This window comes from Toxorhynchites rutilus, chromosome 3, assembly GCF_029784135.1.
Source record: "Toxorhynchites rutilus septentrionalis strain SRP chromosome 3, ASM2978413v1, whole genome shotgun sequence".
NCBI classification, from domain to species: domain Eukaryota; kingdom Metazoa; phylum Arthropoda; class Insecta; order Diptera; family Culicidae; genus Toxorhynchites; species Toxorhynchites rutilus.
Window position 1 is genome coordinate 324756342 of NC_073746.1, and position 12307 is coordinate 324768648.

At 38.9% G+C, this 12307-nt stretch overlaps 1 protein-coding gene across 3 annotated transcripts in view; it reads left to right on the plus strand.

Moving 5' to 3' along the window:
- Window positions 1-12307, plus strand: part of LOC129779694 (high affinity cGMP-specific 3',5'-cyclic phosphodiesterase 9A) — a 446325-nt gene that overhangs the window by 67089 nt on the left and 366929 nt on the right. The gene's annotated exons all lie outside the window — the stretch shown is intronic.

The window sequence follows — 12307 nt, forward strand, 5'->3', positions numbered from 1 at the left end:
CGAAAAGCTTAATATCGAAGCCGCCAAAATTACATCCATACGCGGGATCATGTTTGATTTTCGGTTTTTATTTCCCTATTTCACTTTTGATCAGAATTAATTGTCATAGGATGGTTTAAACATTCTAGAATAGCATGTAGGAGGGGTTCCCATCAGCAGAAATTTGAAATTCGTAATGCAACCATACATCAACCACCTATCCATCATATCCCCCACTATCCGTCTTACCCGCGGCTCCCCTATCTGATAATCTTCACGAGCACTAACACTTTTGTTTAGAGGCGAATGAGCTGCAAAGTTTGAATCCTTTTCAAAACAAAGGACGGAACGGAAGGCTTTTGTTAACGTTAGCGTTTATGATTGCGTATATGTTTGCGTTTACGTTTGCATTTGCCTGTGTATGTGTATGCGCTTAAACTTGTGCTTGAGAATGTTCTCATCGTATTATTTTCCCCTTTCACTCAATTTTATGATTACTCTGTGTTATAATTATTATGACAGACATGGTATTAAGTTTCAACAGAAGAGAATTCATGCGACAATGGAAAAAGCTAATTCTTTCATTCGTGAAAAATTTTGATAATTTGTGGCACTGTTTGAAATACACTTTTGAAAAATCTTAATCAAAAATTTAATTTCATATTAATATTAAAAACATATCTCAAATCACCCCCTTCGATATGTTTTTGTATATTTTTATTTGAAAACACTTCTAATTTAACAACGTTTGACGTAGAGTGGTGTTGTTTCGGACTCACCCAAATGAAGAAAACTTTTGAAACTTCAACACTTTGTGGAATCGTAACCAATTGAGAGAAAAATAGGGTCTACATGCGAATCAACATTAAACACTACATGTAGAGGCGAATGAACTGCAAAGTTTAAAGCCTCTTAAAAACAAAGAAAGAAAGAAGAAACACTACATGTAACGTTTCATCCTATGACCAACAGTTCTCGAGATAAAACCAATTTAATACAGAGTTTTCCAAGTTTAAATTCCGAAAGTAAATTGAAAATAAACCCCACTTAGAATACGAATTTCGATGAAACTTTTATTTCAAATTAAAGTTTGGTTTATGCCATTATGTGTGAAATACAACATCATTCAAATGTCCACCTAGGGCTTCCTCGCACACCTTGATCCGGAACAGGTAATTTTCGATGACTTTTCGGCACATATGGGGCCGTATCTCGGTCATAACTTCACGAATGTTGCCTTTCAAACGTTCAAGAGTTTGCGGAGAGTTGGCATAGACACGGTCTTTCGCATAACCCCACAAAAAAAAGTCTAGCGGGTTCAAATCGCATGATCGCGATTTGTACGCGAAATTATGCGTCCCTCAAATTTCGTTCGCAATATGGCCATATTCGGTCGTGTTGTGTGGCACGTGGCGCCATCCTGCTGAAACCACATGTCATCCGTATCCATATCTTCAATTTGTGGCAAAAAAAAAATCGGTTAACATGCGGCCAAAGCGCTCACCATTCACAGTTACCGTCTCGCCGTCCTCATTTTCAAAGAAATACGGCCCGATGACTCCACCAGACCATAATGCGCACCAAACAGTGACTTTTGGCGGATGCAATGGCCTCTCAACAATCACGTGTGGATTTTCTGAGCCCCATATACGGAAATTTTGGGTGTTCACATAGCCACCGAGCTCGAAATGTGCCTCATCGCTGAAGAAAATTTGATGCGAAAATTCAGCATTTTGCTGCTGTTGTTCGATCACCCAATCGACGTATGCCCGATGCATTCCATGGTCACCACGCTCTAATTTTTGTACCAGTTGGACTTTATATGGATGTAGGTGCAAGTCCAAATGCAAAATTCGCCACAATGATGTGTTTGACAATTGCTGAGCACGCCGTGGAATCGAAACATTCGGGTCATCCTCCACACTGGCAGCAACAGCAGCAATATTTTCGGCCGAAGGCACATTACGATGATGCACAGGTTTCACAATATCCGCTACGTATCTAGTTTGTTCGAATTTACGCACTACATTAGCGATTGTGTGCTCTGTAGGCCGTCCATGACGACCAAAATCCGTCCGTAATGCTCGAAAAACATTTGCCGGTTTTTCATCATTTTTATAGTATAATTTAACAAAATTAACACGTTGTGCGATGCTAAAACGATCCATATTGTAAAATGGCAGACATTCAACTAACGATATGGAAAACCCTGTATAATTAACCCTTTGCGTTGGTGTTAAATTTGGATATGGGTGTCGCACTGGTTGGAATAAGGTTTACTTGAGAATGCAGTGATGTATAACTTGTGAGTTACTGTTGTTTAAATTATCACTCGCTAGAAAACTTAAACTCTTAAAAGTAGTTCAAAGATGCACTGCTCGTGATAATTGCGGTGAAACTCTGGATTTTTGCGTTGGAAGGAAGAACGAATGGTGTCTTGGTTAACAAATTGTATTTTTTATTATCTGTGTTGGAAGGAATCACACCATTGCGTTAACACATGGAATAGCTGCACCGTCAGAGAACGCAACTGTACTTTCTGCTTCTGCATTCTTCTGCTGCTGTTGTTGTTGTTCCTGCTGCTTATTGCGCAGTGGTTGATGAAAACCTGGTTACTGCTTGGTGGTGGAAAGAAAACTGCACGATGATTGCCGAATACTGCACTTAACTGCTCGGTAACAGTCGGAATACTGGACGACGGTTATCAAAACACTGTTCGGTGGTCGACGGAATACTAGATGTGGAGCGCATCGTGCTCGCCACTTTTATAGCGGATTGCATTGATGCACATTTTCGGTGGGCGTGGTTTCGGTTGCTAAATATTTGTTCGGCACTCGGAGCGTCGGGCGCGAACAGTTACGAAGGACGAACAAGATTTATTTATTTTTATGTAAACTTCAAATAAGTAATTACTAAACAATGTGTTTTAATGTGTTGTTCTCATATAGAAAATATTCGTATCATATCTTTCGAAACAGTCCCCAAAACGCAGTTCAGGTGTTCGCATGTGTCACAAAAATAGTCAGTTTGACGTCTTCCGTTTTTTATCTTTCTGTTTGAACATACAAAACAGTGCTTTTTGTATGTTCAAACAGCAGTTTTCCATTAAGCTTTTCCTCAAGCATGGGTGACAACTTTTGTTTATACTGAGTACCGTTATGTATTATTCATGGGAGCACCGTTTGAATTCGTGAATAGGTTCACTAGACATAAAAATTCGTTTAGCAAAAATGTGATCTAATATATTGTTGCAAGAAAGTACAAGATTAGTATACTGTATCGGACAAAGCCGCGTACCAACAAGTTTGGATCCTATCCCACAGTTGCTGCTTATTCTTCGACTTCGACTTCCCCGTGTCCATCTACGATCTCTCATAGGTTCTCTATAGGGTTCAGATCCAGTGACTGCGCTGGCTACTCATGACGCCAACTTATTGTTATGGTTATTATGGAACCACTTTTTGACTGTCTTGGCGGTGTGCTTCGGATCGTTGTCCTGCATGAACTGCCATTTCAGGGGCATCCCCCACTCAGCCTGTGGCAGCATAACATCCCTTAGGATTTGAGCGTAGAAGAACTGATACATGATCTTATCCACCTAGTGCATGGGGTCAACCCCGTATCAGGAGAAGCACCCCTACACCATAATGTTCCATTCTTGAATGTCTTCGTGGTACACTGTGATTCACAACTATAGAACCACTATTTTTTTTCTGAATTTCCAGAGATATGTAAGAAGTCGGCTGAATTGGAGTATATAGTTGTGTTCAGACGCGAAATATTCAAAAAATGAAAATTCCAGTGTTTCATAACTATAGAACCAGATGGAAAAACTCTCACTCCTTTATAAAATTAACGTCAATTTCACAAGAATTACAATAAGTTTCTAATTCGTAGGTCATCTTTAGTTCTCAATCAGTTCAAATAACCCATTCGGGGTGGTTTTGAACAAGTTACGCCATGCTGTAGTGTGTATCTCGTTATACACAGAGTATATTACTCGTTTGAGCTCTTCAAATCACTCATACTGCTTGTAAGCTGAATCTATTATTCGTACGATCACTTCTCATAAGTTCCTGACAGGGTTTTGTTTTGGTAAACAAGCTAGTCTAGAATCTGAAGCCCCTATTCAATAAACCATGCCTTTACTTTCCGGATGTTATGAATTGATGCCAAATTAGCTAGTCATCACGGTGTTTTTGATGCAAAAACAGAAGTAAATGATTCTAAAATACTTCATTGCACTTCTGACTGTATATAGTGTTGATGAAAAGCTATCTGAATCAGGCCGTTTAGAAAATATTTTCCTCAAACCATCAAACTGCCGCCTGCAATGTTACGAATTGAAAAAATAAATGACACGTTCCGTGAATCCTTCCAGTATGAAAAAAATATATTCAAGTTAAATTTCTTTTTATCAGAGAAGTTCTTCTGAAATAGTGATTTAGTTTTAGTTTTTGGACCCGCAGCTTTGGAGATGGGATTTTTATGGTTTGGGGAGAATTTTCTCAAAAAGGCCTGGTTTCGGTAGCTTACCATCAACCTGAATGAACAGTCAGAAGTGCAAAGAAGTACAACAAAGTATTCCAGAATCATTCATCGCTGTTTTTACATCGAAAATAATGTGATAATTGGGTAATTTGGCACGAACGGTCGTACGAACAGTAGATGCAGCTTACAAGTAGTATGAGTGATTTGAAGAGCTTAAACGAGTAGTCTACTCTGCGTAGAACGAGATACACACTACAGCATGGCGTAACTTGTTCAAAACCAACCCGAATGGGTTATTTGAACTGATTGAAAACTAAAGATGACCTACGAATTAGAAACTTATTGTAATTCATGTGAAATTGACGTTAATTTTGTAAATGAGTGAGAATTTTTCCATCTGGTTCTATAGTCATGAAACACTGGAATTTTAGTTTTTTGAAGGTTTCGCGCCAGAACACAACATTAAAGTTTAAATGGCTAGTCTTTTAAATGAAGATAGTTGTTATATCCTACACAATATACTTCAATTCAACCGACTTCTTACATATCTCTGGAAACTCAGAAAAAATGAGTGGTTCTATAGTTGTGAAACGCAGTGTATAATGTGGCATGTAAGCACAGCCTATTGGGCAACGGACCCAAGTTTGTCTGTCCGAGTCGGTGAGGTTTAACTTCGTCTTATCCGACCACAGTAAATTTCGTCACTGCTTTTCCTTCTCCGGACCGATCCAATCGAAGTGGTATTTCGCGAACTTCAGCCGCGCCTTCAGATGCTTCGGGACCTTTCGGGGGGCTTCCACCGCCTAGTTCCTGCTCCATCAGCCACCGCTGAACTGTCCGGGAACGTACAAACAAGTTCAGTTCGTCCCGGATCTTTTTCGAGTCCTTGAAGGGAACTTTCTTGGAGGCTCTATTTATGGCAGAGTCATCCTTTGTGGTCGTTTTGCTTGGGCGTCCAGTCGTTTCGGATTTTTTGCGGTCGTGGAGAGCATTAAACACGAAGGTTTTGAATCGTCCCAAGTACTCTGCGATTTCGCGTTGGCTGCTGCTTGCTTTGGACATTTTGCGGATGACCATCCGCTGTGTTTCCGTGCAATTATGCGCGCGACCCATTTTTCGTTGTCTGCAACTAGAATTCGAGAATTAAAACTTTACATACTTCTTGTTTACATGATAAATACTTACCAGTATCCGAAAAACACAAAATACCACCGAGAAACAATCAATTTTCTTTACAAATCGGTCGAAACAACACTTGAAACACCCGAAACGAGATGCCAGATGACTGGTCCTAAATTTTGTCGCGTCATTTTAGTAGTAAAATATGCTTAAAACGTATTTTTAATGAATGACTATTGTTTTAACTTCACATGTTATAAATTCCTTTGAACAATGGAAATAAATAACTTAAATGGATTGAAGCACTGGATTGCATTTTTTTTCAAAGTTGTCACTTTCTTTTTTGCGTGAGCAGTGGTCTTAATGTTTTATCCGACTATTAGCGAGAGTTTCCATCACTGCATGATAACAAAGATTCATCCCTCTCACATCAAAGCTCGACATTTTGATTGTTTCCACATTGATTGAAAGTGTCATTTTTGAAGTACCGGAAATCGATCCTCCTCTGGACACAAAACATCATTTACATTTACTTAAACTGAGCGACTTGAAACCACAGCTCTCGGCCAAAATAGAACCATTTTTCATCTTCACCAGAAACCTCATTCTGTTTCGCACTTTCATGCTAGATGGACTAACCGCAGTAAATAGAATCCCCGCACAGCAGTTGGTTTCATCAACTGGAAGCTTCATAATTGATTGAAATTATTAAATTGTATCCAGGCGAGAGCAACAGAACTTGCCATCGCAGAAGAGAGGACCGGTTCACAACAAACTAGGCTAGGCACTAGGATTCCGGGAATCATAAATCGCTTGCAAACAGCAGTGTGACTGCGCGGATGGCCTTCCGGAAGAGCGCCAGATTACGGGAACGATGATTAATGCGCTTGATATCCGGACCAAGAGGCGAGTGGCTCCCGGCGGAAAATGTCAGGAAATAGAAGGAAATCGATTTCTAAATTGTACACAATACAACTGTGTCACACAGTTTATTTAATATTTGTTTTGGTTTTAAAATGCGAAATGGGTGACTGCATGACGATTGATAACAAAGTGCGGCCTGCAGTCTTTGTTCCGTTTTATAGATTTATTTGCGATTGACTGAATTGACTTAATGCAAACAAAACGTGCCGAAACGCGTCCGGTTATTGTGGGGACACAGCTTATGCAAACAGAGAAACCGAGACATAAGCACATCGACAGAAAAAAATATACGATACAACGAATCGAGGCGTAATCATATTTGCCACAAGCCGCGAGAAACAACTAGCTATCTCGTTATCCCGTGGATTTCCACGACCTGATATCGTTGTCATCGCTGTCATACTTTCACATGGCGAGAGCCGCGACATCGCACCGGTATCTGTCTCTTGAAGTGCACATCAAAACCCATAAAACATAGTTCTGTTGTCAAGCAAACGCTCTGCCCTGCTCTGTCACCAGGCCAGCAGTCACTATCACTCTGTTTCTCCATTAACCATTTTTATTTGATGAAAGGCTGTCGACTATGTTGTTTGAGTTTTGCACTTTCCCGGAGAATTGAGCTTCGTCAAATCATAGACAATTTACCATATTAAAATTCGCCTACCAATGGAAACAGGATCCGTTCTGTACGTGTTATCAAACGTCTCGCTAATGAATGTAGGATACGGAACGCGTCGAGTGTGGAACATCATTATTTGACTATTCTATTCAAACACTTACGCCGTGAACTCGAATGACTCTGTCCACCGTGTGCGGCCCAATTCGTCGTACGCGCTCTGCCTCCAGATGACAATTTCGCCTCCTGGCCTCGGCTGAATAGGCACCGTAATTACTGCTGCTTTCTACTATCAAAATTTTCCCCTTATCACGCAAAATAACGACCGTCTCTGTTCAGTTCCTCTTCCGTGTTTTCCTCCGCATGATGCTCGAAAATATCAACCCAAAATGGTCGTATGGATTACGAGCAGTGAGCTCTGATGTATGTGATTATATTGTTCATGCTGCTGGAAGCTGCTACAATGTGTGAATCCAAAATAGAGCTTGCATGTGAGGCTTTAAAGCTAACATTTTGGTCGGTTTAGAAGCTACAATTGACATCGTATTTTCAAAATGTTCCTTAGCAATCGACTGTCCGAAAAGTTTCTGAGCCACTTTTATTTTTAAGCTATCGTCCGAAATTTTTTTTACTGAAAAATGTGCACCGAAAACAGTTTTTTTTAACTCTCAAAGGTAAAAGTCACGAAATCATACAAAAAACACACCGAATTACGCTTGGAAGTAGCGGAGATTGTTCTTGGATAACCTATTTTTTAAATCTTCGCTTATTATTTGTCGACCTATTTCCGTCACTTCATTGCCAATCAGTGCTATTAGAAAGGTGACTCCACCTGTTCCTACCTATCAAACTCAACAACTCACGAGCAGGGGCAACAGCTTTACTTCCCTTCCGGAGGAAGACGTAGTCAGACACTTTCAGCCTAAGAAAATCCCAGAGGCGCCAGCTGGGATTGAACTCAGGCCGGTCGGGTTGTGAGGCAGTTACCCTAACCACCACGATCCGATATCTTTGAAGGTGAAAAATGAGAATCGACTCTCCTCTCAGTAGCTTCGCTTCGACTAGGACTACTTCGGCATTCGCCGTCAACAGAAAATGAATTAGCTAAAAAATGAATTGACGAGCGTTGAGAGCGAGGATGACTGTTGAATTATTCTAGTCACTACATATTCCAATTCACTTGACTAATGAATACAAATCTGCCTTTTCATTCAACTGACTTCAATCCACACTTATATTTTCCCCTGACCACATAAAGTGAAACGAAAAGTTACACCATTAATGGACGGTTTAATGTCTACCCACCGTGAACTCAAACCATTGAACTTAGACAGTTATTAGGTATGCTATAAAGGTCCTCGAATTAGTATACGCGATTATTAGCTGAAGGTTAGACAGGAGGTGAAAATTCGCAGAGATTTAGTAGAACTGTTTAGTAGAAAGTTTTGGTGGTCTTGAAAAGTTATTCCCTACTTGCGTGATTTTTAAGAAACAACTATATCTAGAATTCATTTTGTCCTCGCGTGAACGATATACGAGGGTCGTTCAAAAAATAAGTTTCAGTGCCTCAGAAATCGCGGAAAACTAAAGTTAGGGCAAAAAACAAGGTGATTTTCGTAATCTAAGTTATATTTTCTATTTTTCTACATAATCGCCGTAACGTTCGAGGCATTTTTCATAGCGTGGCACGAGTTTTTCTATTCCGAGTGCGAAGTGCGTAGCGTCCAATTTTTTGAAGTACGATGTAACTGCGTCACGAATTTCTTCAGTGTTATCGAATCGTTGACCGCCAACGCTTGTTTCATCACCGGAAATAAGTGATAGTCGCTAGGGGCAAGGCCTGGGGAGTAAGGAGGAAGCTCGAACACAGTCCATTTGATTTTTTTCAATTGCTCTTGAGTTACGCGAGCAGAATGGGGCCGCGCATTATGGTGGATGAGGAACACTCCTTCCGTCAATACACCTGGTCTTTTGTTCTTAATCGCGGTTCTTAATCGGTCCTAAGATTCACAATAGTACGGTTATGAAACAGGCGTTCGGCGGTCAACGATTCGATAACACTGAAGAAATTCGTGACGCTTTACGTCGTACTTCAAAAAGTTGGACGCTACGCACTTCGCGCTCGGAATAGAAAAACTCGTGCCACGCTATGAAAAATGCCTCGAACGTTACGGCGATTATGTAGAAAAATAGAAAATAAAACGTAGATTACGAAAATCACCTTGTTTTTTGTCCTAACTTAATTTCCGCGATTTCTGAGGCACTGAAACTTATTTTTTGAACAACCCTCGTATCTTTTTATCTTTCTTCTTCTCCTTCTTTCTCATAATCTGACACACATACTGTGTCCTCAGCCGATCATATATTTGTTACGTCACCACAATTTTAGAATCTTTGACAAAGTAAAAAACAACAATACGCACGTGTGACTCAGTAATATACAAACACTTTCCGCCTGACGGTATGAGAACCGATGCGGTGCATCTGTTTTATCATTTCTCTTCGGAGTTGAGAACAAAACTTTAAAAGAAGTTCGAAATAGCATCTTTCATTCACAACACACTACCGAGCCTCCGATGCGATTTCGCTCTCAGGCTTCGCGTCGGATAAATCGAGTACAAATCGCGAGTGAATATACATTTATATAACACACGGTGCGAAGGTAGAGCTTACGTAGCAATATTTTCGTTCACCTGCAATGCATTTGCATTTTGAGCCAGCGTTTTACGGGCGACTGATTTGCACACCAGGTTTCGTTATGGTAGCGGTGTATATAAACAACAACAGCACGACGGGGACCGATGAATCAACGCTTCCACTGAGCGGCATAACCGAATCGTAAAGCTTCAGAGCAATAAAAAGCCAATTTAAAAACATCCTCAAATATTACATTAAATGAGCTTAAATATTTCATAAAATGTGTTATCAACCCATACTGGTACAGCATTTACTCAAGCGAGAGACGAATTTGCAGTACTTGACAAATAAGCACGCATTGACCATTTCGCCACGAGGTATACTTTTAGATCCAACTTCATTTTATAACGTGGTGTAATATTCTCGTAGATAAGTTAAACAGCACCAGTAGTTATGTGAATAGCGTGTCCGTGTGGAACAACCTTAAATCGTAGCCGGAATTGTTTCATTCTTTGGAGTCGTTTGGATTTTTTTTTTGGGTACAAATCAGTCTGAGAGATTGAGAGGTCTGCTACATACATACAAACATTTTAACACTCAGTCATTCCACGTCAAAACGATATAGTGATTCTCAGATTTGCGTCCAAATTAGTAGTTTTGTTTCTTATAACAAAATATTAGACCCGTTTATTTTTTTGTTTTTCTTTATTTGGGTGTCCATTTCCATTTTTGCGCGTAACCACAGTGCAAGTCGGAGGAAATTTGACGAAAAATTCCCCCGACCAGAACGGGAATCGAACCCGAACCCCCGGCATGTTAGGTGTAACGCTAATCGTTCGGCCACGTGACCACAGGGTTTTTATTATTGAACGGTTTTATCTAGCTTCACCCGTTTGTATGCACGCTTGTAACTTTGTAACTTTGTAACTTTGTAACTTTGTAACTTTGAGACTTTGTAACTTTGTAACTTTGTAACTTTGTAACTTTGTAACTTTGTAACTTTGTAGCTTTGTAACTTTGTAACTTTGTAACTTTGTAACTTTGTAACTTTGTAACTTTGTAACTTTGTAACTTTGTAACTTTGTAACTTTGTAACTTTGTAACTTTGTAACTTTGTAACTTTGTAACTTTGTAACTTTGTAACTTTGTAACTTTGTAACTTTGTAACTTTGTAACTTTGTAACTTTGTAACTTTGTAACTTTGTAACTTTGTAACTTTGTAACTTTGTAACTTTGTAACTTTGTAACTTTGTAACTTTGTAACTTTGTAACTTTGTAACTTTGTAACTTTGTAACTTTGTAACTTTGTAACTTTGTAACTTTGTAACTTTGTAACTTTGTAACTTTGTAACTTTGTAACTTTGTAACTTTGTAACTTTGTAACTTTGTAACTTTGTAACTTTGTAACTTTGTAACTTTGTAACTTTGTCTGCAGCGGTGTCCCACATTAATTCAAATTTGACCCCCTTCCTGTAGACCGATTGATCTGAAGTAAATGTAAATCTAAGATGGCGGCTGCTACAAAATGGCGGATCACATAGCTCCATTAATATGGGTATCAAATAAAAGGACTTGATTAGTAGAACACATTTATTTATGAAAAATGCAAATCCAAAATGGCTGCCACCACAAAATTGAGCAATATATATTTTTTTAAAAACCCATCAATATGAGTATAAAATGAAAGGGCTACAGTAGATGATAGAATGATAGTAGAATACAGCTATTTATGAAAAATGCAAATCTGAAATGGCCGCCAACACGAACTGGCGCCATATATTTTTTTCGAAATCATATCAATATGGGTATCAAATGAGAGGGCTTCACTAGTAAAATACAGTCATTAGTGAAAAATGCAAATCCAAGATGGCGGCCGCTACAAAATGGTGGATTATATAGTTGCTCAGAACACTATCAAATAAAATCAGTATCAAATAAAAATACCAATCAAAGATGAGTATCAAATGAAAGGGCTTGACTAGTAAAATAATGTTATGTATAAAAAAATCAAATCCAAAATGACCACCACTACAAAACGGTGAATATTTTTTTCAATACTCCATCAATATGGGTATCAAATGAAAGCGCTATTAGAACGTAGTAGATCATGAAAAATCCAAATCCAAATAAGTTAAACGGTTTCTTTGGGATTAAACATAATAATAATACAGATAATGTACTAAAAGCTAGAAAATAATTAGGCAAGTAGCAATTAGCAATTATCATACGACTTCCTTCATTAATCAAGGACATTGAACAAACTGAAATAAAATCGTGGTGCACGTTGGATTTCCATTATCCGCATTTAATGGTTTCATCATATGCCCCACGAATTTATTTTAGTCTCATCAATGTCCTTCATTAATGACGAAAGGGGTATGATAACTGCTAACTGCTTCTTGCCTAATTATTTTCTAGCTTTTAGTATATTATCTGTATTATTACAGGGCGGGCTCGATTATATAATATACAGTTTTTGACTTCTTTTCACTGTATATAATCGAGTCGAACAAAATTTTTTTTATTGGTTTTTTACATGTA